This window comes from Rhincodon typus, chromosome 15 (assembly GCF_021869965.1).
Source record: "Rhincodon typus isolate 14 chromosome 15, sRhiTyp1.1, whole genome shotgun sequence".
Classification (NCBI taxonomy): Eukaryota; Metazoa; Chordata; class Chondrichthyes; order Orectolobiformes; family Rhincodontidae; genus Rhincodon; species Rhincodon typus.
Window position 1 is genome coordinate 32132579 of NC_063346.1, and position 25052 is coordinate 32157630.

The 25052-nt window shown below is 38.6% G+C and overlaps 1 protein-coding gene across 7 annotated transcripts in view; it reads right to left on the bottom strand.

The window, feature by feature from the left end:
- The window catches only part of znf536 (zinc finger protein 536), a 551541-nt gene that overhangs the window by 365811 nt on the left and 160678 nt on the right, over positions 1-25052 (bottom strand). For all 7 annotated transcript variants that reach the window (XM_048606050.1, XM_048606048.1, XM_048606053.1 and 4 more), the window contains one exon: positions 11078-11192. The gene's annotated coding sequence lies outside the window, so the exon portion shown is untranslated. The remainder of the gene's footprint in view (positions 1-11077; positions 11193-25052) is intronic.

Below are 25052 nucleotides of genomic sequence, written 5' to 3' on the forward strand. Positions count from 1 at the left end.
CTAAACAGACAGAGAGTGTGACACATAACAGTACCAATGATGTGGGAAGAAAAAAGTCCTGAATGCAGAATTTAAGGAGCTGGGAGGTAAATTAAAGAACATGAACACAAAAAGTAGTAATATCTGGATTATTCCTCATGAGTATAGAAATAGGAGAACAGGCCAGATGAATGTGTGGCTGGATAGATGGGGCAAGGGATAGGGCTTTAGATTTCTGGGAGATTCCGACCATATCTGGGGGTTTTAGGACTGGTACAAAATGGGCAGGTTGCACCTGAACTAGATTGGGACAAGTGCCTGTGTGGGGAGGTTTGCTAGTTCTGCTGAAGAGGATTTAAACTAACTTAACAGGAGTATAGGATCCAGAGAGAATGTTCAACAGGGCAAGATGAACAGCCAAAATTAGAGACAGCAAGGGAGTCAAGAAGGCATAAAAGTTATAGACCAGTTAAGGCACAAGAGTATTTTGCATTTATTTTAATGCAAATAGACTAACAAACAAGGTAGATGAAATAAGGTCACAAGTTAAAACATGGGGGCATGAGGTAATTGCTATCACTGAGATTTGATTGAGAGGGGACAGAATTGGCAACTCACTACTCCAGGACACACCGTCTTTGGGCAAGGCAGGGAAGAATGTAAAAGACAAGAGGGTATCACAAGATCAGCTATGATCTCATCTAGGGCGGCACTGCTGCCTCACAGCGCCAGTGACCCAGGTTCGATTCCACCCTTGGGCGACTGTCTGTGTGGAGTTTGCAAATTCTCCTGTGTCTGTGTGGGTTTCCTCCCACAGTCCAAAGATGTGCAGGTTAGATAGCATGGCCATGCTAAATTGTCCATACTGTCCAAAGATATGTAGATTAGGTGGATTAACCATGGGAAATGTAGGATACAGGGATAGGGTAGTGTGGTGAGTCTGGGTGCGATGCTCTTTGGAGGGTTCGGGTAGACCTAACGGGTTGAATGGCTTACTTCTGCACTGTAGGGAATCTATGATGACTCTCTAGAGTGGTGGAACAGGCTGGAAAGGCAGAATAGCCTATTCCTGTTCCTACATTCCTAATATTGGTCAGGGAATCAATTACAGCAGTAAGGAGAGATGACATCTTAGAAGGCTCCTCAAATGAAACCATTTGGTTAGAACTTACAAATCAAAATGTGCAGCAATCACATTGCCCCCTAACAGTCTGAAAGAAACAGTAGAGGAGATATGTAGGCAAATTTCAGAGAGGTGTAAATGTGATAGGGTGGCGATAGTAGGGGATTTCAGCCTCCCCAACATTAACTCGTGTAGTCATAGTGTGAAACTTTTAGACGAAGCAGAATTCTTAAAATGCTGCCAGTAGAATTTTTTAAGCTAGTTTGTAAAAGGTCCTACATGAGAGCAGGTGGTCTTGGGCTTAATTTTAGGAAATGAAGATGGGTTGAAGTAGTTGAAGTATCAGTGGAGAAGTATTTTGCAGACAGTGATCATAACGCAAGAGACAGACAAGGTTGAATAAAGAGAAAAAGGGGGAGCTAATGGCAGATACTGAGAGCTCCAAGCGGCAGAAGCCTCAGAGGAGTCCAGAAGGTGCAAGGGGAAACTTAAAAGGAAATTAGGGGAGTAAAAAGTAGGCAAAGAAGAATAATGACAAGTAAAATAAAGGAAAATCCTAAGTTAATTTTATAAGTATACAATGGGTAAAAGGATAACTAAGAAAAGAGTAGGGCACATTAAAGACAGCAGTTGTAATTTGCGTGTAGAGCCAGAGGATGTAGGTTGAGTTCTAAATGAATATTTTGGGTCAGTATTCATTAGTGAGAGGGACGATGTGTATATAGTAATCAGGGAGAACAGCTGTATATAATTAAAGATATTGGCATAGTCAGACAGGAGGTTCTAAGTGGTCTGGCAGGCTTAAGAATAGATAGATATCCCAGGTCAGATGAAATGTAACTGAGGGCTATTGATTGAGGTGAGAGGAAATAGCTGCGGTGTTGGCAATAATTTTCAATTCCCCTCTCACCACAGGAGAGGTGCCACAGAACTGGAGGATAGCCAATATGGTACAGATATTCAAGATGGGAGCAAGGGATAAATAAGGAAACTGCAAGCCAATCAGTCTAATCTCGGTGGTGGGGAAACTATTGGAAGCAATCCCAAAGGACAGAATTTTTTATGAATGGAAGTCTGTTTCCAGTTGGGTTCCACAGGGATTATTGTTGGGGCCTTGTTGTTTATGGTATATATGAATGATTTAGACTTGAATGCAAGATCACTAAGTTTGAAGATCATATGAAGATTGGCGAGGCAGAAAATTATGAAGAGGATGCCTTTCAATTACACAATTGAATTCAAGGCAGGCTGGTCAGATGGGCTGATCAGTGGCAAACTGAATTTAATCTGGATAAGTGTGAGATGGTGCATTTGGGAAGGGCAAACAAGGCAAGGATTACATGATGAACAGTAGGATCCTGGGAAGCACCGAGTAGCAGGATAAAGTGGCTAAGAAGGCATACTGGATACTTGCCTTTGTTAGCTGAGGCATACAGAGCAGCGAGGTTATGCTGAACTGTTTCAAATATTGTTTCAGCCACTGCTACAGTATTGTGTGCAGTTCTGGAATCCACATTATAGGAGGATTGTGAATGAACTGGAGAAGGTGTAGTAGAGATTTACTGGAATGTTGCCTGGGCTGGACAGTTATGAAGAGAGATTGGTTAGACACAGGTTGTTTTCCTTGTAGCAGAGGAGACTAACAGGGGACATAACTGAGATGTATAAAATTATGAAGGGCACAGATACGGTAGCTAGTGCTTGTGGAGGAATAGCTTTCAGAGCTGTAAATGGAATATCCAAAGTAAGGCTTTCATTAGCTTTCAGCCAATGGCTAAAACTTCCACTGCCTCCACAAGATTCTACTCTGAGTTTGCACAGCAGAGTTGGAAGTTTAATTATTAAATACAAACTCTGTCAATGTTACAAGGAAATTTTAAAATATTGTTCTGCTACGACAGTCTAAACAAACAAATAAAGCTGTCCTTTGGATGCACCATTCAATGTATTTGGTCTGCCTTTCGCTTGCTACAGTTAATGAAATCATTTCATACCACTCACAATAAACCATAATAAATCTATACTTTAATTGTAGTACACTATGTTTATCAGAAAGAGTGAACAATGTTTCACAGCAAGCCGAACATTCCGAAAGAAAGCTGATTTTTAACAGAATGAAAGTCACCTTTGCAAGGATACTAAGTGATTCCAAATTGGACCTTGTGTTTGAATGGTTCTTAAATGACATGGTCTTAGCTAAAATAACCTGTAGCTCACAGAACACGACAATATTTCCAGAAAAACACATTTCTCTTGAATGTGAAGGGCGCCAAGGATATCAACTTTGCAGAAGCAGATTTACATATATAGCTGGCAGAAAGGTGAAAAGGCCATTCTCGAAATGACAGCACTCTGATGTTGATGAAAACTCAACTAGAGCTACATAAATCTACTGTAAGAGTGATTAAAACATTTATATTAAGTTCCTTTGTTCATAATTCAGCAGAGATTAAATATTTTAACCTTATTTTAAATAAACAAACTGGAATCCCATTAAGTAGCAGTGTGGGAACTTAATCTGAACATGTTAAACATTCATAAATTAATCTTTGTGCAATGTAATTTCAAGGCCTACATTTTAGGCTGCATGGGAGGAGTGCCCATTATTGACTATATAATATTGCAATGATGCTGTTTACACAAACCTATCACTGTGATGCATTATCAAGTGAACAATCTGTAAATAGGATCAGCTTGCACTTTACTGCAGCTGGGCTCACAACACACCAGTGTGAAACATTGGGATTGCAGTGGTTTTGCCCGCACCAGTACCACACAGTTCATGGCAGTTACAATGCACCTTTGGGACTGGATTTCAGCAGATGTCAGCATAATACCGGTCCCAAAGCATAGGATACGTGAAGTGTTATTAGTTAATTGTCATTTGTCTCATGAGGCAAATCCTAACCATTAAAACTCTGCACTGGCCAAACTAAAGACACTTAAATATTCAGAGCATTTTGCTGATTACAGTCACGAAGTAGTCCAGTGTAAAAAAAGAGTGGGTGGAGGGAGCTCTAAAGATAAGATGGAATTACTGATGCATCTTTATGTGATTCTTGCCAACCATACCATTTGAATGTCAGAATGGAGAGCAGATTCTCTCCATTTTCCAATGAAATTGGAGCCCCTTTGCATCAGCAAAGCTTGACTGTTGTGCTGGCAACAGCTAAAGCAAACTGGAGAATGGTTCATGGAAGTTACGGGTCTCCATTTGTACATCGCTCTCCAGGGATCCATCCCAGCAATGTATAAGTTTCCTAAAATGACAGGTCAACTTCTTCTCCTCACCTTTAAAGGACAGCCCATTAACACATTTGGTGGCTTTTGTTATGTGACATTGGGTCAGTAACGGGTGAATAATGAGTCATGCTTGCAGACAGGAGGTTGTAAGGTCATCTTTAGATCACTGGAGTGCACTGTAATGGCATAAAAATATTTATAAAGGGAAACTGCAGGAATTTAGAAGTTTAGTGGCACAGAATGGCTGGAATCTGCTTTGCTCTTAAATAAAACTAATTTTTATCAGACTTATTCTTAAGTGGAAAACCCTGTAACTTTATTCCCTAATGGTTGCGGTTTACAAATATATGAATCTTTCAAGTCACTGATGGTAATATAATCAGGTTATAAATGGCATTTTTATTTGCAATACTCCTAGCCCTTGGAGAGCCAGACTCCCTATGGATTTCACATATAATCTAATAATATACACTACTTCAATTGGACAATTATAGTCTTTTCAGAAATAAGGAAAACAATGACTCCTGATGGTTTCTTGAAAGAACATTCTGATAAAGGGGCAAACTGTTGTTCGTCCCACTTTATTTGTAATGATTTGCATGATAGCATGTAATCCAATGGGATGAACGAATGTTGCTTGGATCCAGCAGCACATATCAAGGAAATGATTTTGTGACTTTGTATCGACTGGTGCTGTGTTTATACTGGGACCTGGACCCAACAGTGTAATCTGAGCTCACAGCTCATATTTGTTTAATGTATTATGTTCTTTCTGTTTGCACTGTTTCCATCTAATGGCGCGCCTTTATAGGCACTTTTTATATAGATGTTAAGCTTGCGTAAAACAGTACAGCCATAAACATCAGTATTCTGTGCTGGTTACATCATGAAAATTGTCCATGATGTTTAAAGGCTAGAAAGTTGTGACCACCGAAAAGATTTATTCAACAATGAGCCTACCTACAATATGTACTGATCTGAATTAAAACCAGCAGGATGCTCAACCCTAAGTTGGTTCTGTGTAGAACTGGCATTGACTGACACGTAGCTGCCTGATCTACATTGTCAAGTAGGCATTAGGCTGGAGAAACTCAGCAGGTCTGCCAGCATCTGTGCAGAGAAAGCAGAATTGACATTTCTCCAACAATTTCTGCTTTTAATTCAGGTATTAAATATTATTTCTGTATCAATTTTGGATCAACCTGTAATAATTGAACAGAATACAGTTTTGACCAAGTTCTTCTGGCCATATAAATTTGTACAAGAAGTTGTAAGAAAGATCTATATTCCTAGTGAATTTTGTCTCAAATGCATTGATTGGTCAATTTAACGGGCATGTCAGTTGGTAATCTTATTTGGTGGGTGCTGCTTGGTGCATGTGGAAGCACACTGAGTACATGAAAGGCTGGAGCACATAATAGGAAGGCAACATGGGGAGAAGTGAACTTGATAGAGAACAAATAAAAAAAATCAGCAGAGAGTAAGGGAGCTCAACAACACAGTTACCATGGGCTGATTTTTTTTCTATAAGGGATAGGATGAGATTCGATGGGAGAGATGAGATGATTAGAGGGATGGAAGGAATGGGATGAGAGGGTTCAGTAAGACAATGGAATTGGTTAAGTGTGGCAAAATGGCAGGGATGATTCTTTTATATAACCTATTTTTTAGAAACTAATTTGTGCCTAAAATAAAATTTCACTGGACTTGAATGAAGAAATTTTAGTAAAGCTTTCAGATAAATTGAAAAGAATTAGCAGTACTTCTATCGAGGAATAAGTTTCCTCCGTCTAACTCCAATGGGCGTGCCACTGCATAGACTTAAATGCAAGGAAGGAGGATTAATAATGTTGCTGTAGGACTTGAATCCTAAACAATGACATTATCATGAGAGATGATTGATAGTTTAGAATCTGTTATCTTGGTAGCTTTTGAAGTTCGAACAGGTAGATATCAAAGAAATAGTGTTTATTCCCAAATAATATTGAACTCATCAACATAAGCCTACTTTCAACATGGGAAAAAAACAATTCCCAATTAGACTTCCGTATTCTATAGTTATAAAAGAAATCACATGGTCAGACACTTGACAAAATTTGCATTTATATTCTCAGGCTCGTTTTGTTTTTTTACACATGTACAGCTCTATGTAGAACATTTTCCACATTGAGCTGTTTTGATTCTGTTAAAGTTGTTGGTGAAAAAATGACTGGAAATCATGTTACTAAAGCATTCCTGGTTCAAAAATGTTAATTTGTTGCAAATGTCTTGTGTGACTCTGCCTGTTGCTTTACTAAAATGTACTGTATTGGCAGTTGAAAATATGGACCTGATTTTAACTTTGTATAAGGAAGGGGTAATACATCTTTAATTAAGCTAAAATCTCAGTATTTTTTGAGAGATCAGGTGCTAAAGTGATGAGGTAGTTTCAGTCCTGAAAGAGTTAAACATGCAACTCTATGAGGCAAATATATATTTGCAAAGCAACAACAAATTCTATTCAATGGAAAACAGAATTCTAATGCAACAGATGGCCACTAGCAAATGCTGGTCACTTGGTTCAAATTGCCAAAGAACATGTGGGTTGCTGAAATTGCCAATAAGGCCTATGGTTAATAGACTTGAGCAAAAGAAGCAAAAACAGTAGCATGTACTGCATGGGTTTGAGTTTCATCATTGGTTCACTGCTGTTAGAAAACTCACCAGCAGCAATTGTTTGCCAGCCAAAATCAGGAAAGAAATTCAACCCTCACAAAAGCATTTCCAAGTTTGACATAACAGTGAAGAAAAGAAGTTTCCTAGAAATGATAGCTAAAATTGAACTAATTGGCTTGTGTTTTTGCAACACTCTTATGTTACAGAATCTCATAATATTTTGACGATAGTTACGAAATGTATTTTTTTTCAAGATCCAGATATTAATTTGCAGTGATCAATCTCCTAAGAAGAAGTGGTTAAAAGTCACATTAGAAGCCAGAAAGTTTTTTTTAAAAAATGAGTTTTCAGAATAAGATCACGGCCAAAATGATTGTTGTTAATTACTGGGATGAGTAATTGCGATTTAAAAAAATGATCGCAGCTGTGTTCCAGAATTCAGCCTCAGGACTTTTTCTTTTATCAAAGATGTATGTGAAAGTTGGCAATGACAAATATGAATACTTGCCCAGGATGTTTTTGTTATCCAAGGTTCTGCATTAAATTTTGTAATCTGGTTATTCATAAGAAGTATTTACCCACCGTTATCTAACCTTTTTCAAAAAAAATGCAAAAACTTTCTGTGAATGCAATATCACATAACTCTCTTTAGGCACATTAAATCTGATGGGAGACAAACTCATTTTCTACATGTTCAGCCACATGCATCACCCACCCAACCGTTAACATTACAACTGCAGGAAGGAAAATGTATTTACCTCAGGTTTGGGACATGTAATGAAGACTTGACATTTGATTAGTGAGACATGGGGATTTTAATCACTATTGTCATATGCATGGGCTTTGAAATTTTACATTACTGTTCTCCAGTGATCGTAGAACTGATAATGCTCCCAGTCAAATATCTATCACAGTGTACTGGACATTTAGCCTTCATATTCATAAACAATCTTGCTGACAATAAGAATTCCAAGACAAAATGCACAGAACATGTTTTAAATTAAGCCACACAAATACAACGAACTTTTTTTTTCAAAAATATGCAGACCAAATTTGCACAACCAATTTGTCCACTTGGATCATTTAGCAACCCAAGTGACTACTGAACAGAATGCTTGAATGAAGCTCAGCAGGAAGTTGAGGAAGAACACCTTCTCTTCTGATCAGCATTCTTTTTACAACCTTCCTGACTAAACATTGACTTGAACAAATTGTTTTTCCTGAACGTAACATGAAAGAAATAAATTCAAGCGGAATTCACAGAACTGAGACTTTCTTTTCAAAGCATTGGATGGGTAGGTTGCGGTAATTTGAAATTGTTGAAGTATCATTATATTTTGGAGACTGAATGCACCGCTGCTCTATTCAAGGGATTAAAGTAGCATTTGTTACTGGGTGTACATCATATCCTCAGCTAAATCTCCATTTGTTGTGAAAGTTTGCCTGCAGTAATTCTGAAGAACCTTCTTATCACTGCTGAGATGAATGTGGACAGATCTTTTCTTCTGTATGCTCTACAATGAAAAACAGATGCTTGCTGATTTAGGGTGTGCAGGTGGTGACAGAAACTCCATCGGTGCTGTGTGCATGCTGTTAGACAATGAACAGCTGTTTCCCTGCTCTAGCATCAGGTCCAAGTATAAGTCATGTTCTAGTACAAGCTCCCTGCCACAGAACAGTAAAATATCAAATAAAGGAGTTAAGTATCATTGCTTTCATGTCAGGCAGCATCTCTTTTTCATTTTTAAAATCAATTTTCCTAAACTTAAAATAGCTCACCATACAGATCTGGACTATCCAATAATGATGAATTGCCATGAATTCTACAGAACCTTTGCAAGGAAAGTGAAATTCTAAGACAGGATGCAATGTGTTTATTCTGTATTAACATTCTGAAATACTCATGTAAAAGGTCAGATGAAGTGGAGTTCAAGTTTGAGAACAGAGGCTCTGCAATTCAAGAGCAACGGTGTACAGGTATGAGACCCTCATGACTCAGAATTGAATTTTAATCGTGACTGAGTTGTCAAATGGGCTTCTCATAAGAAAAAAAAAGAAACTCTCCTTTCTGGTCAGGTTATTTTGTAAAAGGAGAAAAAATGTGATAAGAATTAATTTACTCTTCTGTGCTTTCAGGATTTATGCAACAATCTTCAGACGAAACAATCGAGATTAAGGATGAGAAGTGAAGGGAAGCAATGGGAAGGAGTGAAATAAAATAAAAGGTATAAAATCCTGTGAGAATCTTTTTGTCTGGTTTTAATGTTTGTATGACATATACCTGCCATTATAAATATTATTTGTAATCTGACGATTGGGCCATCAGATTACATCTTCAGTACCAGGGGGTTCAGTTTTCATCAGTGCTCAGCTGCATTAACTTGGCACAACTTATTTTGATTTAATGGAATATATCAACTTCTTTTTACAAAGTGAACCTCTTGCCGCCCCTCAACCCAAGTCTGTTTGAATGAGGGGAAGCTGCCAAGTCTGATCCAAGCTTGATCCACTTGGGTATGACAGTTTAAATGTGCCACAGAATTTATTAAGCTGCGAGAAAAAGTCTAAAAATATTGCTTACATAACTTCTGTTAGTACAGATTTGGTTATTTTTCAATCTAAAATATCAGCTCAAATTCCATCGTGAAGTATGACATTTAATTGTGAAACTCATTTTCAGTTTTTACATATCTGTGATTACTGCTGCAAATCAACCCAATGCAACTAAAAATGTAAAATTGAAAGTTAGGACTTTTCTTATGAGCAATTTCAGAGTTTTCCACAAAGGTTCAACTGAAAAATTGAGTTTTGCTTAAAAACTGTTTTCCAATTTGTCCATTCTATCCACACCAGCCAGAACCTATTGGCTTTCAGAACAGGTATTGATGTGTTTTTGTCATCTCCTGTGTTGAGTATTTTAATGACATCCGAGCTAACCTCCACACCTTTGGTCCCTATAACCCATCCTTTACCAGGTACCCATTATCCATAATGCATCTGTGCGCTACACTGGGAGGTTCATGGTCTACACCCAGTTATCCATTTGTTTGGCACCTCCAGCATGGAATATTCCAAATAATGCCTGGCTAACCTCCTATCTTTCATCCTTCACCCTCCAAAACATTGTTCATTATATTCTATATTGCATCAGGTTCTTCATAAACATCAACTTTGTCTGCTGGTCTACATTGGATTGTAGTTCCCAACTGCATCAAATTTAACATTCTCAATCTTCTGTTCAAGCTATTCATGGTCTCGCTCTCCCCATCTTTGTAACCTGCTCCAAACTGACAAACATCCAAGTAATATGCATCCCTCCATCTCTAGCCTCTTGTACACACCCCAACTCCTACTCTTCTTACCCACCAATACCAGCACTGGCCTTTCACTTAAGATTTTGAATTCCTTCCATTGACCAAGATTTTAATCATCTCTCCTGAAAGCTCCCTCTTTGGTCAATTCTTATCTGAATACATCTCTGGAAAGCATCTTAGGACAATTTTTCATTAATCAAGCTATCTAAATGCAGGGTGTTAGTGTTGTTGTTATCATTTATTAACTTTGATGACTTGGTAAATACATTTTTTAAAGTATTTTCCTCACGGCATTGTTGGCAGGTTAAAACTGTCCTGAGCAGTTTACCAGTCACATAAATTTGATTTTGCTACTTTCCAAGCTTATGGCATATGTTTCTGATAATTCTTGCAAAAGAAAAAGAGGTTTACAGTTTAACCTCAAGAATATAATACAGCACAAAACTACACTACAAAATTATACAGAAACTGATTACAGGGCATTAAGTTATTGAAAAATGGGACAATTGAATAGAAAATGCCTCACTTACCTTTAATCTGAAGTGGCAGCTATATTCACATAGGCTAATTCAACATAAGTTAACAGTCAGAATGTAGATAAAAGAAGTCCTCCCTGTCATGCTGTGGCTCACTAAATAAAATGGATCATATTTCATTTCCACACTATCCTCATTTTGCACCAAGCTTTGTTTGCTAGCAACATGCACATGTGCATGCATATATGATCATATATATTTAATGTAATAAAGTAAATATATCTTACCTTAGTAAATGAACTGCATACTTGTTTTAGGACTGTTTGGCTAGTTGGCAAACACCACTGAGTTTAATAGCTGAGCTTTGCACTGAAAGGTTGTTGAGAGGGGTGTTCCACTTCCCTATCATAAAAAGAAAAATGCATAAAGATATGATGTAAAGTGAAAAGCAACAAATTCTCCAAATCACAGCTATATTCAGAGGTCAAGGAAATTCAACTGAAAAGGTTAAAGATGAAATAAAATCTAGCAAGTGAGAATGAAAATCTATCCTGAAGCAAGGCCACTGGTGACGTGTTCTAGACAAGAAGCTAAATACTGCATAGCACTGGGATCTTTCATTTTCATCAAATCAATAAAAGCTTATATTTATCAGGATTCCAGGCAGCTGCCATTTCTGACAACCTCCACTTTATTCCCCACTTCTCATGTTAAATCAGGCTAAAGACTATAAAAGAAGCAACCTTCTATGCTACTTACACCTGAAGAAACAATTCCATTAAGAGCATTCTTTTTTTATATAGTAGAAACAGGGTCTGATATCAATATATTAGCAAGATCTTTTAAATCTCTTTGTTCTTCTACCCATGCTGCAACCGAATGCCACCCAAAAACTAGCAAGGGGATTTTTAGACAAAAGTGAAAGTAGTTTTATTTTCCAGTCATACTCTAGTAAAAAGGAAAAGCTTGCTGCTAAAACAGTGGCCATTCTAATCATCCTTACAACAATATTTGCTATCAGGCATTCTAAATAGATTATCAGCAGTCCATCTGTGTCATTATTGATTTATAAGGCTTTAAGCTGCTTTAGAATGGAAGCTTTCCCACTAAGGGGCTTCTTGTACAAATCAGAGCCACACTCAGATTCAGCAGTCTTTGCTCAAGCTGCAAAAAGATTGTACTTGAAATACAGGCATGCAGACCACAAATTTATTCCTATTCTTTTCCCAATGATATCAAAGTGGATGCACAAGTCATCCACATCCAAGTTATTTACATAAATATGTTACTAGTGTATAAAACAGGCATCATTAACATATGAATACCATATGCAAATTATAAAGGCAGAGCAGATGTTAGTGCATGTAATTGACCTATATGTGAATTGCTTCTGAACTCCATACTGTATTAATACTCCACACAGTAACTAGATATAGCCTAAAAAGTGCATCTCTGAAACACTACACTGGAAATGAACCTGACAGGGTCCCAAAGATGTTAAAACAAGGTCACTGTCACCACTGTATTTCGCTGTCATCTGCATTCTGTTTCTTATAGATGACATCATCATGTGGCTGTGTAAATCGATAACTTAATAGCATTTGGAAAATGCTGCAGTCTGGAGCAGGTTATAAAGAATGTCCCAGTTTTATTCCTTTTGTAGCTAAAATGTCATATGTCTTAAACTGAGGTTCTTGCATGAATGCACAGTGAAAAACAGATGCCTTTTTTTAACTCTCAGGCTTTATTTTTCACTTCTTCTCAGAATAACATTAAATTGTAGTAAATAGCCTTTTGTCAAGAGGCCAGGGACCACCCTGTATATGATAATGCATTAGTGACCAGCTTTCCAGCTCCTGAACAGAAACATTCACAGACTTAAGAGATAGATACGAAGCAGTATTGTGTACAGCCGGTGAACAAATGCAGCACATACTAATAGAAGCGCACATAATAAATGATTGTGTTGGGGTCTAACAAGGGTCTAATAGGCAGTCCGTCTGTGAAAAGATCAGCTTTTATATATGTGATACAAAACAAAATTACACTATGTGTTACCATTGTATTTTTCACATAAATAAAAATCCTTGCATTTAAACTTATTTTCTCATGTCAGAATGTCTAAATTCTTGGATAAATCATGTTAGGTTCTATGACTCTCACTATTCAGAGCATGATTTGCCACAGTATTCACAGGCTTTAAGACCTTTTGCTTTAAATGAATTGAGGAGCTGGCCAATCTATAGACATGGTTTTAAACCACCAACCCCGCCTACCCTCCCACTGCTTCTCTTTCTTCTTAGTAATTTCAGCATCTTCCTCACCTGCATTCTAAAATTAACAAGATCGATTGCAGTCAATGGATTAGAATTCGAGGTAGAAATCTATTAAAGTATTAATGCTCTTAGTTTGGTAAGCTTCACATATTTCAAGTGCAATCTGTTCAGTTTTATTCACGACCAATAAATCAGCAAACACTCAGAAAATTAAAATATGAAGTATATTTGTCTTAAACAAGTTTCCCATGTTTCTAAAGTGATGTTTGTTTCTATGGTTTTGTTATTCATTCAATCTGTATTGATTAATGCAGTATTGTGCTGCAATATCCTTCAGGAATGCAACTAACATCTTCTGTAACTTCATCTGCTGTCTGTTTTCAACAGTAAAAGCCACAATGTTGTCCAGTAGCTACAATATTAGCTCCTTAAGCTCTCAAACAAGAAATCCAAGCTACAATCCTAGTGTCAAGCAATACGTTTGACGAGTGGTATTATCTAGGTTCACTTTATCACAATTTTTGACGGGTGACTTAAATCCATCACAGCATTTCTAAGTCAAAAATCACACAACACCAGATTACGGTCCAACAGGTTTATTTGAAATCACAAGCTTTTGGAATGCAGTCCCTTCATCAGGTGGAAAATGAGGCGAACACACAGACACAGAGCTTATAGGCAGAGGGATGAAGGGCAGAGTGATCAAAGGATCATACAACTAGTGTGAGTGGAGTGAATAAACCCATGAAAATGGCCTCAACTGTGATCTTGAGTTCATGTCACGCTACAGATGACCCCACCACACTGTTGTGTATCTGTAAAATCTTTCTTACTGTCCTGTTTTGACAGCATCATCTTGACAGCATTATTATGATCTCTCTACCTTAATTAGTTTGTACAGTTTTTGACTACTTATTACACTCTCTCACACACACATGGTCTCTCACACACTCTCTCACACACAATCACACACACATGGTCTCTCACACAATCACACACACTCTCTCACACACATGGTCTCTCACACGATCACACACACTCTTTCACACACAATCACACACACATGGTCTCTCACACAATCACAGTCACACACACTCTCACACACAATCGCACACACTCTCTCACACACACAATCACACACGCTCTCTCACACACACAATCACACATTCTCACACACACAGTCACACATGCTCTCTCACACACACAATCACACACGCTCTCTCATACACACAATCACACACATTCTCACACACACAGTCACACACACTCTCTCACACGCACCAAAAGCTTGTTATTTCAAATAAAACTGTTTAACTATAACCTGGTGGCATGTGATTTTTGAATCTGTCCACCCCAGTCCGACACCAACATCTCCACACCATAACATTTCTAAAGCAGAAAGTGCAACTTGAACTGTGATCTTTTTCTCTATAGATCAAATGTGGCTTCTGGATTCTATCCATACAGAACTAGCACCTATCTGTGTAATTATCCAAGAGCTATGACATTTCACCAAGCTGTCCTTGCCAATGTTGAAGGTAACAGAGTGTGGATGAAAATTGGAGAAAAGTATAAACTAAAATGCGTAAAATAAAGCTACAGCAGTTTGTAAAAACCAAAAACAATTTAGAACAGAGTAATAATATTTCAAGCACAAATGGATAAATATTTATGATATGCCAATTTGTTCTTTTTATGGTATATCTATGAAGAATGCAGAATTGGGGGGGAGGGTCATTCAATTTACAAGCCTATTCTCCCAGGCACCAAATTGATTTTGCCTGCCTTGTGTTTTTTTTTAAGTACAGACAGGCTGCCAGCAACCTTCACACTTTTTGTTTGCAGCTTGCTTAATGGCTGAGAGTATTGGATGTCACTAATATCAATAAATCATAATGTGCACCTCTTGTAAGGGAAGGTGCACTATGGCTGCAACCAACAATGACAAATGGCAAGCAGAGGAGAAGCACATGTGCTAAAATAAAGGCAAGCAAGTCCGGAATGGAGGGATTGTTTGCATTCTAGCCCTACTGCAGAGGATACAGATGAAGGGTTCAGCCTACAGAAGAAAACTGATGGTTATAATTTAGGATGTTTTAAGTACACTGGACTGTCTGTTAGTGAGCTATGCCTTGCACACATTGGCGGAGGGCATGGGGCCATCAGGTTCAAACTTGTGTGAGAACTTTGCACAAAGCTTTATGACTGTACAATCATCATGGAACAAGTAGTCAGCTCTATGAATACTGCAGAGCAGCCCAGAGTGATGGAATCTCTGGTGGCACCTCTGACAGCTCCAATGAAAATTCAGATCTCTGTCAACTGATATAATCATATCACTCCTGTGCTCTGTACTTAAAGAGTACTGAGAGTCAGACACATGAGCATCGTAGTGGTGCCCTGGGCGAGGTAACGCCTGATCAAAGTACTTTTCTTGGTTCTAGGAATCCAACTGGCCCAAAATGCCTGGCTCCCACCAAGATTCAGCTGTCCACAGCTGGGCTTTCTATGAATAGGGTTCCTTTGGATCACTGTCAGGTCCATTGCAAATGACTTCATTACAAATTCAGTAACTCACAAGCAGAAGGCACTGGAAATCATCTCAGAGGAACAACAAAAATAGAAACCAGGATGCCAATGGTTATTTTTTAGCTCTCAATTATTAAATCTTTAGATTGCAGCATGATGCATTTGTGCCTGATGAAGCTGATTGAATTCTTGAAGAACATATAACATAGAACAGTACAGCAAATGATGTCATTCTAAATTAATCCCATCTGTCTACACGTGGCCTGTATCTCTCTATTCCTTGCTTGTTCAAGTGTCTGTCTAAATGTCTTTTAAACATCATTATTGCATCTGCTAATGGTTGCTGAAGTAGCTGAAAGGAGAATATCTATGAGTGTTATTTATATAGAGTTTTAGAAGGCATTTGATAAAATCACTCTTAGCCAAAGTTAAAGCCCATGGACAACTTATTGGCTGATCAGTAAATTGACTAAGGACCAGAAGATAAGGCAGAGTAAAGGGATAATGGACATGATGTGGCTTTGCTGTTCTCCAAGGAAACATGTTACAATTATTCATTATACATATTAACAGTTTAGATGATGGAATAGAAAGTCACATATCCACATTTGCAGAAGACATGAGAAAAGCAGCATTATAACCACTGTAGATAGAAGCATAAAATACAGGGATATTGGAACAAATGTCTGCAGAAAGGCAATCATGTCACATTGTCAATCTGCATCTCTCTTTACCCATTGATGTGGGTCCATATTTCTGACTGGATTTTTTAAACCTAGCTTCTTCAGATATGTGGTGTGGTCTTCCATCATAACACACAGTAATTAGTGTTGGGGAGGTGGGGAGGTGAGAGACACGTCAAGCCCCCTTTTATGTCAATAGATGCTGTGTTCTGGTAAGTCTTCCAGTAAGGTAACTCACTGAACAGTTTTGAGCAATGTAAATAGCTTTTCAGTGTATTAGTGAATGAGAATTACGAGGAAGTGAGTAGGGTGGCAGGGGCAGCAGGGTGCCAGCTAAGAAGGATGACAGGGTGACAGGGTGTAATCGTGGATAGGGTTACAGGGTCCTGGGGAAGGTGGGTTGCCAACTGGCTAGAATGGCAGGGTGGTGAAGTCAAGATGGAGTCAATGGTTTGGTAGGGCAGTTGCAGGATTAGCATTAGAGGGTCAAGAGAGAGTTGAAGGGTCAGGAGCAGAGTGAGCCAGAGGATCAGCAGGGACATCAAAAGAGTTGGGGTGGTCAGAGGGTTCGGGGAAGTCACTGTGTCAGTAGGAAGTCAGAGAATCAGTGGAGAATGGAGTCAGATTGGACAGTCATGTAGTCACCCAGGAATTAGACACGATTTTGATTGTCTAACATTTCCTGGGCAACAATCCAGATAAGTCAGATCTCTCCCATCTCAAATTCTAAACCAAAGTCAGAGAGATTTTGTACATGGTTCCAGGAAACTACAGATCTGTCCATTGGTCGTGTAAGCTTCCCAGTCAATTCCAGCAAATTCAATACGTCAGGTCCCAACACTTAACTTTAAGTGTGTATCCATTCTCTGACTACTTAGAGACCAGACATTCTAGCTGCTGATATATTAAGTGAATAGGCAAAATGATATCAAAGGAATTCCAACATAACCAAATTTGTGGTCATCCATTTTGCACCTAAAAAGGTAGAATAGAGTAATGTTCATATTGCAAAAATTTAAACAAGTAGACGTTTAAAGAAACCTGGAAAATCATGTGTCTAGATCATTAGAATGCCATAATCAAAAAAGTTAAGGAAATGCAGATTTTTATTTCTAGATGACTTGGTTATATGTTGGTGGAAGTCAAACCTCAGCTACTCAAAATCCCAGTAAGACCATATTGGAAATATTTGGATCATTAGCTGCCATTTCCCCCACCTCCAGCAAGATGCTATCACTAGACTCATATTCCCCTTCCCTCCCTTGCCAGCTTCCACAAGGACCGTTTCCTCCAGGACACCGTGGTCCACTGTTCCTTCACTTCCAAAACCACCCCCCCACAGCCTCACTGGACTTTCCCCTGCAACCACAGAAGGTGTAACACCCGCCTGTTTACTTCCTCCCTCCTCAGTGTCCAGGGGCCCAAACATACGCTCCAGATGAAGCATTGCTTTACCCGTATTTCACGCAATCTGGTCTACTGCATTCGCTGCTCACAATGTCTACATTGGGTAAATAGAGCATAGGCTGGGTGACAGCTTCACATAATAAAAACCAAAAGAACTGCGGATGCTGTAAATCAGGAACAAAAACAAAGTTGCTGGAAAAGCTCAGCAGGTCTGGCGGCATCTGTGGAGGAGAAAACAGAGTTAACGTTTCGGGTCCGGATCTGAGGAAGTTTTCTGTTTTCTCTGTTTTTTCCTCCACGGATGCTGCCAGACCTGCTGAGCTTTTCCAGCAACTTTATTTTTGTAGCTTCACATAATATGTACGTTTTGCCTGCAAAAGAGACCCTGAACTTTCAGTTGCCTGCCACTTTAACACACCACCCTGCTCCCTGGCCAACATCTCTGTCTCAGGCTTGGTGCAGTGCTCCAACAAAGCTCAGTGCAAGCTGGAAGAACAACATTTCATTTTCCATTTGGGGACTCTGCAGCCCTCCGGACTCAATATCGAGTTCAATAACTTTAGGGCTTGAACCCTCCCATGTCCTTGTCCCAACCCCCACACCTTGTTAACACAAAGTAGGCCTTGTTAACACATAGTAGGCTATTATACACAAGCCATTGTTGGCCACTAAGAGTCCCTATTAATAGCTATTCACCATCTTAGCCAGATCATTATCAACTCCTTTGGCTGTCCAACTGTTCTTCTCTCTCTTTGGGCTCTATCCCCACCTATCATTGACTCCCTACCCCCTCTCCCCACCCTACCTTCTGCATATAAACTGACATTTTCCTAGCTACCATCAGGTATGAGGAAGGGTCACTCGGCCCAAAACATTAACTCTGACCTCTTTCCACAGATGCTGCCAAACCTGCTGAGCTTTTCCAGCAATTTCTGTTTTTGTTACATATTTGGAAAGATATATTGTCATTGGAGGCAGTAGAGTGGATATACCAGAATGATACCTGAGCTTCAAGGCTTAGTTCATGAGGTGAAACTGCACAAGTAATGGTTGTATTCCCTGGAATTTAGCTGGTTAAGGAGTGATTAGGTCAAGGTTTTAAAAATAGATAATGTTGAAAAGTCTAGAACTAGGGAATAAAGTATAAAAATTAGAGCAACACCATTCAGAAGTGAAATTAGGAGATAGTTCTACACGGAAAGGATGATAAAAGTTTCTTCAATAAATGACAATTGATCAAGGATCAACTGTAAATTTTAGATTTTTTTTATAATGCAGAGGTATTAAGGGACGTGATGTAAAGTATAATTATGGAATTAGGTCACAGATCAGCCATTATCTTGCTGAATGACCGAACAGGTTTGAGGGGCTAAATGGCCATATCCTAGTCCAATGCTCTTCTTTGCCAAATCTAGTTTTGTTCACTTACTGCTACACTGTGGTGTAAAATGCTTTCCTACATTTGTAAACTATTTTTTTCCATTCATTCTGCGCACATTTAGTGCTGTCTAAAGTAACCTATTTTATTTTCTGTATTGTCATAAACAAAGCTAATGTAATGAGATGACATGTCTGATTTACACAAGGTCCACTGCTCCAATACAGTGGCTGGGAAAGTTTCTCAGTGGAGAATTCCTGGGATTTGTGAATAGTGCCTTGGTATTTTATCAGACCTTGCAGAGGTTACTATTATGTGATGGATATCTCAATACTGAAATCACATGTAAAATTTATTCTATTATCATAACATGGCTCTGATATCCTCAGATCACATTCCTCCTTGAGCTCCATCTTGTGTCATAAGATTAGTATATATCTGAAGTGAGATCTGATACAAAGCTGACTAAATGATATTACATGTAATTAAATATTTCTATTTTTGAGCAAAATAGTCATTCTAAATATGAAGCAAAACCTTCAGTCTTTGCCTTCAGCCTATCTGTAACCCTTTGCATAATACTTGAGCACTAAAATGCAACAACAATAAATACAAACAGCATTTGATATTTGGACCATAATCATGACCAAAATAAAAGTTTACGGAAAATCATTTAAATCATACACAAGTCAAACTTTTACTGGTCTTGAATGAGTGAAGTAAAAGTTGCGTCTCACTGCATAATATTCTCCTTCTGTTCCGTGGGGACACTAGTGCCTATATATTTAGTTAATTTATTACATGCAATTTTATTCCTGCTTACTACTATTTTATTTATTAAACTATTCAGCAATAATGTGGACTAGCCTACATCTATACGGTTACCATCAAAGCTTTAGTCAACCTCCCAGGAATCACATTTGAATCACAGCCAATGATCTTAGCCAATTTGTCCTTCCGCTCCTTAAGAAATATATGGCAAACAGCTGATATATACCTGTCAGCTGGACTTTCTGCAGTTGGAGGAAGATTCCTCAATTTGTCTCACACAGGTGGATATTACAGCTATCATGGGTGCACCCAAGATGGTTGAAATCATGTGGGGAAGTCCAGTGGAGATATCACTTTGACAAAAGTGACATGTCCACACATTCTTCCCCACTTTCCCAAGAGGAATGTTAAAGGTGCCTCAAATGGTTCTCTTTGAAATGGGGTCACTCTGTACTAATTCCTAAAATAATCTGTCGAGTATTTCCCAATCTGGACTCCTAGCTGGGATCAACTTGGAATCTAGTCAGCCATTACTTTTGATTGGACTAGTCATACCTCACTATACATCTGCGAAGCAACTGCGAGCTCAGGATGTGAGCTCCCCTTTAGTAGGGAGACTGAGCTTGAGCCCTGACCCATCACAGTGAGAATCAAGTTTGGAGTGGACTTAAAAGGTTGTATGAAAGGCCTACAGTATATTCATGTCCCAGCCTACACTTTCCTTCTGGCAAGATCTTGTCAAATTTAAGGTGGGATTGTACCAAAAGATGTCTGTTGAATTTTAGAAACAGTTATTCTCAAAATGGTTTGATAGCCATGACATAGCCAATACTGGAAATACTTAGCTAGCCCATCAATATGAGGAAACATAAACTATCCATTTTTAACCAACATTTAATTACAGCATCTGAAGGTTCTACATGTTATCTTAATGGAACATTAAGATAATGTCACTCATCCAACAATATCAATATTAAAACGACAGTATAACATATGACAGCAATAGACATGAACTTTCTTAGATTCATGCGGTAATTCTTTAACTGAAGTACAAAAATAGAATATATCTTTGTCATAAATACAATTGCAGTTGGGCTAAATTTCAAATTGGAAGAGGACTCCAAAGTGTCTTTGAGAATGTGGAACTCGTGGATGAAGAAAATGGTTTATTTGCATTTAAGGGGAAGCTAGACAAGCAGTGAAGGAAGAAGAGAATAGATGGTAACAATGCTAGATTAAAATGAGGAAAGACAGAAACAGGTTTGAGTAAAGCATAAACACCAGCATGGACTGGTGGGCCAAATGTTTTGTTTCTGTGCAATGCATCCAATGTAATCCTGTGTAAGTATTTCTTCCCCACAGGCTGCTGAACATGCTCCTTTGTGCTGGTTTTTAAAAACAAATTTTTGCAGGTACGCAAATTCCTATTACCAGCTTCAGAGTTTCATCCTCTTGTGTCTTTTCGCTCTCTTAAACTGGTTCCTTCCAGTACACCACCTAAAAAGAAATTATGATAAATGCTCTTTGGTTTACCCTTAATAATTCAAAGTCATTTCTCATACCAAATAAATGGAAATTTGCAATAAATTGAAATAGGCCATGTAAATAGTACTGCAAGGTGAAAATTCAGTTCATATGAATTATCAAGTAATTTTATTTAAGCAACTCCGATTAAGAATAGATGAAATAACTTCCACCAGATTGATTCACATAATTCACCATCCTGCGTAGAGATACATAAACCACTTCGATCTGAAGTGAATACAAATCAATTGTTATTTCTTCAAAAATTCCCGCAAAGTTGATAATTTCTACATTGTGAACAAAGCCCTATGTTATTGTCTCAAAATGTTTCTTTGATGAGATTAAAAATAAAGGATTTGTTTTGAGCACTGCCAAGCCAAAGTTATGCCGCTGAGTTGTGGAGCTGACACACAAGTGCGACTTGAGTTCACTGGCGCTTGCAGTGACACAAACTCAAAGCCAGAATGTGCTCGAGAACAGCACATCATCTTTCAATTGCTTAAACACATTTATGTAGAGGACATAAGTTCATTTATCTTGAATTCCAAGAAATATAACATTTTAACATTCTATTAACAATTTATCTTCTTTGGCTTTCAAGGTCAGAACAGGTGTTCCAAGTAATCTCCAGTTAAATCAGCTCTGGATTGAGAATACACCAGTTCCCAATTCAGTCTGCAGTGTCAGTGAAAAGTATTTCACTTGCATGAGGATAGCTGCCACTTTAGAGATCTTTGATTCTCATCTGTCTCATGCTCCAGGAAGCTTGGAGACCCACCCACTTATGGAGAGTCAGAGTGGAGTTACCTGATTGCAGAAGTGGAGATGAAACAATTTAATGCTGCAGGAGAGATTAGGCTATAACATTTATCAGAAACGTTGATCTAAAGTGGACTAAAATGATTTTCCTCTGTTGTGATTATCTCATGTAGCATAATGGAGTTGGTTCTGGAAGATAAAATGCCGTCCTGCGTAAGAACTACATTGTCTGTGAAGTACTTAGCCATCAAGTAGGAAGGAAGCTATCTTATATATCTTCTCCAAGGTTCAGAGGACTTCGGGTTGATGGAGGAAAAGTTGAAAAGTGCTCATAAGTCTATTTATCTGAAGAATTGAAAAAAGGCGCCTTTGTTTTAATAGCCACAATTTCAGAGCAAATTTATCAAATTTGAGCTGAATTCAGAATTGACAAACAAACAACTGCAGCTGACTGCAGAAAATCAGGAAGATCAGTTTCCAGTCTCATAGAAATACACATTTTTGTCAGTATAAATGATGAATAAGAATTTACAATAAAAAATGAAAACAGAAATTGCTGGAAAAGCTCAGCAGGTCTGACAGGATCAGTAGAGAGAAATCACAGTTAAGGTTTTGGGTCCAGTGACCCTTCCCCAAAACTCAATTCCTCACCTTCTGAAGAAGGGTCACTTGACCCAAAATATTAACATTTCTCTCTACAGTTGTTGCCAGACCTACTGAGCTTTTCCAGCAAATTCTGTTTTTGTTTCTGATTTCCAGCATTTGCATTGTTTTTGTTTTTTATTAAGAATTTAGAATAGATAGATTGTTAATGCTTACAACATGACATGCAGCAAGACCAGTATGACCTCGAGCTGGTAAGTGAGAGATAACATTTGTGCATATAAGTGCCAAGCGAATCCCAACAAGTGAGAATTTATTTAATTTCCCCTGACACTCGCTAATATTACCATTATTGAGCCTCTCATCGACATTCAGAAGGTCACCCTTGACCACTCAAACAGGTCAGGCAGGTGATGATACTACAAAAGCAAGTGAGTATTTTGCAGGGAGTAGCTCACTTCCAGATTCCCCAAAACCTGTCAAGGACCTACAAAGTGCAGGTTACAAGTATGATAGAATACATTCCACTTGCCTGGATGTGTGGAACCTCAAAAACACTTAAGAAATATAATACTATCTTGGACAAATCAGAGGTCTTTATCAATGCTTTAATCAACTGCCTAAGCATCAAGTCTCTCTATCACTGGTGTACCGTGGCTGTAGTATGTACAGAAGGCATGGCAGCAGCTCAGCAAAGGCTTCTTCAACAGCACTTCTCATACCAACAATCTCCACCAACTTGAAGGATAAGCACAGCAGATATATATTGCCTCCAAGCTCCATTCCATGTAACACAACATATGTCTTAGACACATATTGCCATTCATTCATCATTGCTAGATCGAACACTGGAACTTTCTCCCGAGCATCTTCATGACCATGTCCACAGCAGTTCAAGAATATCCACCATCAACATAACAGAATAACTGGGATCAGCAAACAATATTGGTTTTGTAGTGATATCCACATCCTGAGACTGATATTTACAGATGATTGTCACCAAACATAGTCAGGGCCTTAGCTAAGAGTTGTGAAGAAGGGAGACCTGACCCGAAATGTTAACTCTAATTTTTCTTCACAGATGCTGCCAGACCTGCTGAGCTTCCAACAACTTCTATTTTTGTTCCTTAGCTAAGAGTTTTGGCTTCTCAAGCAACATTGCTGACTTTCACCTGATTATCCCAGTAAAGCAAGGTATTGTGTCTGGTAGCTTCCTTCTGGTTCTGCTAAGTAAAGATTTTAAGCTAAGGCAGATTACACACAAGTTCTTTTTTTGTGCTTTCATAACACAGGATAACAGAAGTACTTTTGTCTGAACAGGTTTCCCATTCACACCCACCGACATTTTAGAGCCCAGTAGATATATACTAATTCAAATATGTTCATGCTGGGTCTTTCCCTCCCAGTGCTGTTTCTATTCAATCTCATTTGTTAAGATATTAGTCCATGTAATGGTCACTATTCCACATTACCATTATGATTTGTGATTCTTTTCATTCCTATTGTGTCATTGATGCATATTTTGACCAAGCCCCTCTTGTCCAATGCTAGATCAACTCTCCCACTCAACCTAGGTGGAATTACTCAACACTGCCAGGATATCCCAAGATCCCTGTTGCCAGCGTCATTTTTGACCCCCAAATGCACTCAGTCAGACCATAACAGTCTGAAGCTGTCCTTCCCTATCATTGTAGTGGCACAGCAGCCATAGAAAAACCTCTCACAGCACATGGACACTGTATTGCACGTGCAACTGCACATTCCTGCTGCAATTACTGTTTGAGCACCAGACCATTCAGCTAACCTGTCCTTAACCACATTCCCCCTTGCAACCTCTACATCACTGTTACTCTATCCCCTACACCCACTATTGGGGTCATCTTATATCAAAATCTTATTATTGTTCAATGTGGGAATATGACACACAGGGAATACCTCAAACAGTTCAAAACATTCATCTATATTCACCAATACCAAAGCAAACAGAAATCAAACAATGAGAGACTACATTTGCCCTGGAACAGAAATGAACTGCTTGCATATCGATAACCAACAACTATACAGTCAATGGATGATCATTGTACCCAGCTCTCATCTACTGAAACTGGGTCTGGTTAAGATCTGTCTGGTTTGGTTCTCTTGACACTATTGTGTTCTATCTTGCTGAAGATGATGTTCCTCCTGCTCAATCTCCTCAACCTTCTCCTCCTCCTCAAAAGACTGCCTCTGATCTCCCAAGCTGTAAGGATCCTCTTTGCTTACTCCAGTTATGCAGCAAATTTTCATGCCAGGATTATACAACACAACTTTGTCCACAGTGTATAGTAAGAAC